The sequence below is a fragment of the Podarcis cretensis genome (genome assembly GCF_951804945.1).
Source record: "Podarcis cretensis genome assembly, chromosome: 2".
In the NCBI taxonomy this organism is placed as follows: domain Eukaryota; kingdom Metazoa; phylum Chordata; class Lepidosauria; order Squamata; family Lacertidae; genus Podarcis; species Podarcis cretensis.
In genome coordinates this window covers 51,558,914-51,564,913 of record NC_137171.1, presented here as the reverse complement: position 1 = coordinate 51,564,913, position 6,000 = coordinate 51,558,914, and positions in this window count along the sequence as shown.

Sequence of the window (6,000 nt, the reverse complement as noted above, 5' to 3'; positions counted from 1 at the left end):
TTATCACTCTGATTCATTGACTGGTACCATCCTGCTCTCAGAGTTATTGTTAATTCAGGCAGGCCAGTCTTTTTCTATCCCATAAATATGAATGTTTAAGATTTTCAAAGGAATCATTAAAATAAAACTCTGGGAGTAATAAAACACGAATTAGACAAGGAGATTTGGACTCAGCATAGGATCTAATGAAAGCCATAAAAATTGTGGCATGGGCAGTTAACAGAGGTTTGAACAAGTGTGCAGCATAATGGCTAAAACCTAAGCTACAAACCAAGATAAAGCTTGCTTTTGCCATGAATGTAGGGCATGCACTAGGTCTCAGGGCAGAGACAGATTTAGAGCAGTGCAACCAGTTTCACTGTACTGGGAGATGAGCTTAGGGGCGCCATAGGGCACCACAACTATGACACAATGAATTGAGCATAATGGAAGGTGAGTGGAGGGTGGGGTGAATTTTGGGCTCGCACAGGGTTCCGCTGAAAGTTGAAAGACCAAAGTCTACCCTGTCAGGTGCTTCCAGCAAAGCATCTGCACCTGATTGGCTTACCAGCTGGTTGTATCAAGGAGTAGTTCTATGATCTACAGCAGGTGGGTATTGGTCAACCACCATTTTAATTTCTCACAATGCTCCCTACACAACACTGCTCAAGAAGAGTTTGAAGAAGAGTTTGGATTTGATATCTTGCTTTTTATCCTTTAAGGAGTCTCAAAGCGGCTAACAATCTCCTTTCCCTTCCTCCCCCACAACAAACACTCTGTGAGGTGAGTGAGGCTGAGAGACTTCAGAGAAGTGTGACTAGCCCAAGCCCAAGGTCACCCAACAGCTGCATGTGGAGGAGCGGGGAAGCGAACCCGGTTCACCAGATTACAAGTCCACCACTCTTAACCACTACACTAGAGATGTTTAGGTGGGGCATGGCCAAAAAAGGTTGGGAACCACTGCTCTCAGGAAAATCCAAGCTTGTTGCTATGTACTGGTCATGCTTGAATGTAACACTAAGCCATAGTTTAGATGTTATGACATTTTTTCTTGCAAAAAAGTCGGGTGCAACCATTATGTGAAGTAAAAAATTACGAGTTAATGTGTCATTGTACAGTCTAGCTATCATGGGAAGATGCAAATCTAACTGTAACATGGAACTGGGGAGAGAGGGCATCATTTTGTCCTTGGAGTCAGGCAGCAAAATGTCCTCTTGGGCCAGTCCTGGCTGTGCTCCTCATTCTGTCTCACCAGCAGGGTTGGATAAGCACTTACACACAGCCATTATGTCCTTCAGTTTCTGTCTTCATTTGCAGGCCTTTTTTCTCAACTTAAGGTTCTTTTTAGTACAGTTTACCATAAGAACTTTGTGCAACTCATTCAGTCCTAACACAAAATCCATTGCATGATAATAAGAAGAAGGATTTGTTTGCTGCCAACCTTTGCAACAAGAAGAATGTTACTTATCCACAAATGTCTTCAGGGCAAATGCAGATTGGGTGGGGGGGGCAGGAGAGAGAAAAGTAAACAATATTTTCAGTGTCTCTGCTGAAAACAAAAGAAAAAAAACTTTAGGATGAGCTGTGACCTGGGGCCATGAGCGATTGTGATTCACCTCAGGTCTTACTAAATAAATTAGAAGTGTAACTGGATTGGCATCTTCTAAGAATAGCTGGAGTGGAACTATAGATAATTGTATTAAGCTATCTTTCACCCTGGGAGTCAGAAGGCATTTGGAAGCATTTTGAATGTTCAAAGCACCACTTGAGATCTCTTAGCCAACAAGGCGGTTGTCTCTTTTTCCCTCCTAACAAAAAAACCACACATACACAAACACATATAGGCTGCTTCAAATGATACATATTTCCTATATGAAAACATTTCTGTGTGAGGAAAGGTGTGAAACCAATGTTCAGATTGTCATGTACAATATAGGCTTACTGCTATATTGGTATAGAATAGCAGTCACTGAGTCATATTTTTTTTCATTCCTTCCCTAGTCCTGTAGGAAATTGGTGTAGGTTTAGCTACATCTCCTCACAAAACTTGGCACAAAGATTCCCAAGGTGGGTGTAGTGGATTTTGTTACTGTTTGGACGCTGAATGCCATTTTGAATCAAGAAGATAATACAGTGCCGGATTTAAGTATAAGCTAAACAAGCTATAGCTTAGGGCCCCATTCTCTTGGGGCCCCCCAAAAAAATTAAAAGGAAAAAACCTGGATGTACATTTCCAAAATATAAGATGAAAAACAAATAATACAAAACTAACATACAGCAACAGTGGCAAATGGCTTTAGATACATATTTTTGTTTGTTTGTTTGTTTAGTCGTTTAGTCGTGTCCAACTCTTCATGACCCCATGGACCAGAGCACGCCAGGCACTTCTGTCCTCCACTGCCTCCTGCAGTTTGATCAAACTCATGCTGGTAGCATCAAGAACACCATCCAACCATCTCATCCTCTGTCGTCCCCTTCTCCTTGTGCCCTCCATTTTTCCCAACATCAGGGTCTTTTCCAGGGAGTCTTCTCTTCTCATGAGGTGGCCAAAGTACTGGAGCCTCAGCTTCACGATCTGTCCTTCCAGTGAGCACTCAGGGCTGATTTTCTTGATCTTCTTGCAGTCCATGGGACTCTCAGGAGTCTTCTCCAGCACCATAATTCAAAAGCATCAATTCTTCGGCGATCAGCCTTCTTTATGGTCCAGCTCTCACTTCCATACATCACTACTGGGAAAACCATAGCTTTTACTATACGGACTTTTGTTGGCAAGGTGATGTCTCTACTTTTTAAGATGCTGTCTAGGTTTGTCATTGCTTTTCTCCCAAGAAGCAGGCGTCTTTTAATTTCGTGACTACTGTCACCATCTGCAGTGATCATGGACCCCAAGAAAGTAAAATCTCTCACTGCCTCCATTTCTTTCCCTTCTATTTGCCAGGAGGTGATGGGACCAGTGCCATGATCTTTGTTTTTTTGATGTTGAGCTTCAGACCATATTTTGCGCTCTCCTCTTTCACCCTCAATAAAAGGTTCTTTAATTCCTCCTCACTTTCTGCCATCAAGGTTGTGTCATCTGCATATCTGAGGTTGTTGATATTTCTTCCGGCAATCTTAATTCCGGCTTGGGATTCATCCAGCCCAGCCTTTCGCATGATGAATTCTGCATATAAGTTAAATAAACAGGGAGACAATATACAGCCTTGTCGTACTCCTTTCCCAATTTTGAACCAATCAGTTGTTCCATATCCAGTTCTAACTGTAGCTTCTTGTCCCACATAGAGATTTCTCAGGAGACAGATGAGGTGATCAGGCACTCCCATTTCTTTAAGAACTTGCCATAGTTTGCTGTGGTCGACACAGTCAAAGGCTTTTGCATAGTCAATGAAGCAGAAGTAGATGTATTTCTGGAACTCTCTAGCTTTCTCCATAATCCAACGCATGTTTGCAATTTGGTCTCTGGTTCCTCTGCCTCTTCGAAATCCAGCTTGCACTTCTGGGAGTTCTCGGTCCACATACTGCTTGAGCCTTCCTTGTAGAATTTTAAACATAACCTTGCTAGCGTGTGAAATGAGTGCAATTGTGCGGTAGTTGGAGCATTCTTTGGCACTGCCCTTCTTTGGGATTGGGGTGTAGACTGATCTTCTCCAGTCATCTGGCCACTGCTGAGTTTTCCAAACTTGCTGGCATATTGAGTGTAACAGCATCATCTTTTAAAATTTTAAATAGTTCAGCTGGAATACCATCACTTCCACTGGCCTTGTTATTTGCAGTGCTTTCTAAAGCCCATTTGACTTCACTCTCCAGGATGTCTGGCTCAAGGTCAGCAACCACACTACCTGGGGGTATACGAGACATCCATATCTTTCTGGTATAATTCCTCTGTGTATTCTTGCCACCTTTTCTTGATGTCTTCTGCTTCTGTTAGGTCCTTACCACTTTTGTCCTTTATTATGGTAATCTTTGTACGAAATGTTCCTTTCATATTTCCAATTTTCTTGAACAGATCTCTGGTTCTTCCCATTCTGTTGTTTTCCTCTATTTCTTTGCATTGCTCGTTTAAGAAGGCCTTCTTGTCTCTCCTTGCTATTTTTTGGAAATCTGCATTCAATTTCCTGTATCTTTCACTATCTCCCTCACATTTTGCTTGCCTTCTCTCCCCCGCTATTTGTAAGGCCTCGTTGGACAGCCACTTTGCTTTCTTGCATTTTTTTTTCATTGGGATGGTTTTAGTTGCTGCCTCCTGTATAATGTTACGAGCCTCCACCCATAGTTCTTCAGGCACTCTGTCCAGCAAATCTAAATCCTTAAACCTGTTCCTCACTTCCACTGTGTATTCATAAGGGATTTGGTTTAGATTGTATCTTACCGGCCCAGTGGTTTTTCCTACTTTCTTCAGTTTAAGCTTGAATTTTGCTATAAGAAGCTGATGATCTGAGCCACAGTCAGCTCCAGGTCTGTTTTTGCTGACTGTATAGAGCTTCTCCATCTTTGGCTGCAGAGAATATAATCAATCTGATTTCGATGTTGCCCATCTGGTGATGTCCATGTGTAGAGTCGTCTCTTGTGTTGTTGGAAAAGCGTGTTTGTGATGACCAGCTTGCTCTCTTGACAGAACTCTATTAGCCTTTGCCCTGCTTCGTTTTGATCTCCAAGGCCAAACTTGCCAGTTGTTCCTTTTATCTCTTGATTCCCTACTTTAGCATTCCAATCCCCTATAATGAGAACATCCTTCTTTGGTGTCACTTCTATAAGGTCTTGTAAGTCTTCATAGAAATGGTCAATTTCAGTTTCTTCAGCACCAGTAGTTGGTGCATAAACTTGGATTACTGTGATGTTAAAAGGTCTGCCTTGGATTCGTATCGAGATCATTCTATCATTTTTGAGATTGCATCCCAGTACAGCTTTCGCCACTCTTTTGTTGACTATGAGGGCCACTCCATTTCTTTTACGGGTTTCTTGCCCACAGTAGTAGATATGATAGTCATCCGAACTGAATTCGCCCATTCCCATCCATTTTAGTTCACTGATGCCCAGGATGTCAATATTTACTCTTGCCACCTCATTTTTGACCACATCCAACTTACCCAGGTTCATGGTTCTTACATTCCAGGTTCCTATGCAATATTTTTCTTTACAGCATTGGACTTTCCTTTCGCTTCCATGCATATCCGCAACTGAGTGTCCTTTCGGCTTTGGCCCAGACGCTTCATCAGCTCTGGATCTACTTGTACTTGTCCTCCGCTCTTCCTCAGTAGCATGTTGGACACCTTCCGACCTGAGGGGCTCATCTTCCAGTGTCATAACTTTTATATGCTTGTTGTCTTTGTCCATGGAGTTTTCTTGGCAGGGATACTGGAGTGGCTTGCTGGTTCCTCCTCCAGGTGGATGACGTTTGGTCAAAACTTTCCACTATGACCTGTTCATCTTGGGTGGCCCTGCTCGGCATAGTTCATAGCTTCTCTGAGTTATTCAAGCCCCTTCGCCACGGCAAGGCAGTGATCCATGAAGGGAGATACATATTAGGTCCATAAATTACCATATAGCACATATTCAACACAAAAAACAGCAACAATTTGTTGTTGACAAAGGACAGCTGGACATATAAAGGGCCCCATTACCTTCAGTAGCTTAAGGCCTCATCAAACCTAAATCCCGCCCTGAAATAATATATGAGCTGGTCTTGAAATTCAAGTCAGCTTTTTAAATATCTCTGTTTTAAAAACAAAATTAAATTGTTATTATTAATTCATTGAGTTACAAAGCCATAACATGCAAATAAATAATGCAACCAACATTAAAAAACAGTGTTTGTGTATGAGCAATAGACAAAATACCCCCCAAACTGCTCATTCATCAGGACATATGTTGCCCACTTCACTTACAAGATGAGCACTGTAAAAATAAGCCAAAAATCATACCTCAGTACAATCCAGCATACCTCAGTACAATCCAGTGCCTGTTGCATGCGGGTATGTATATATATAGTCCAATGGCCCTTTTAAAGATGGAAAGCAACTTCTA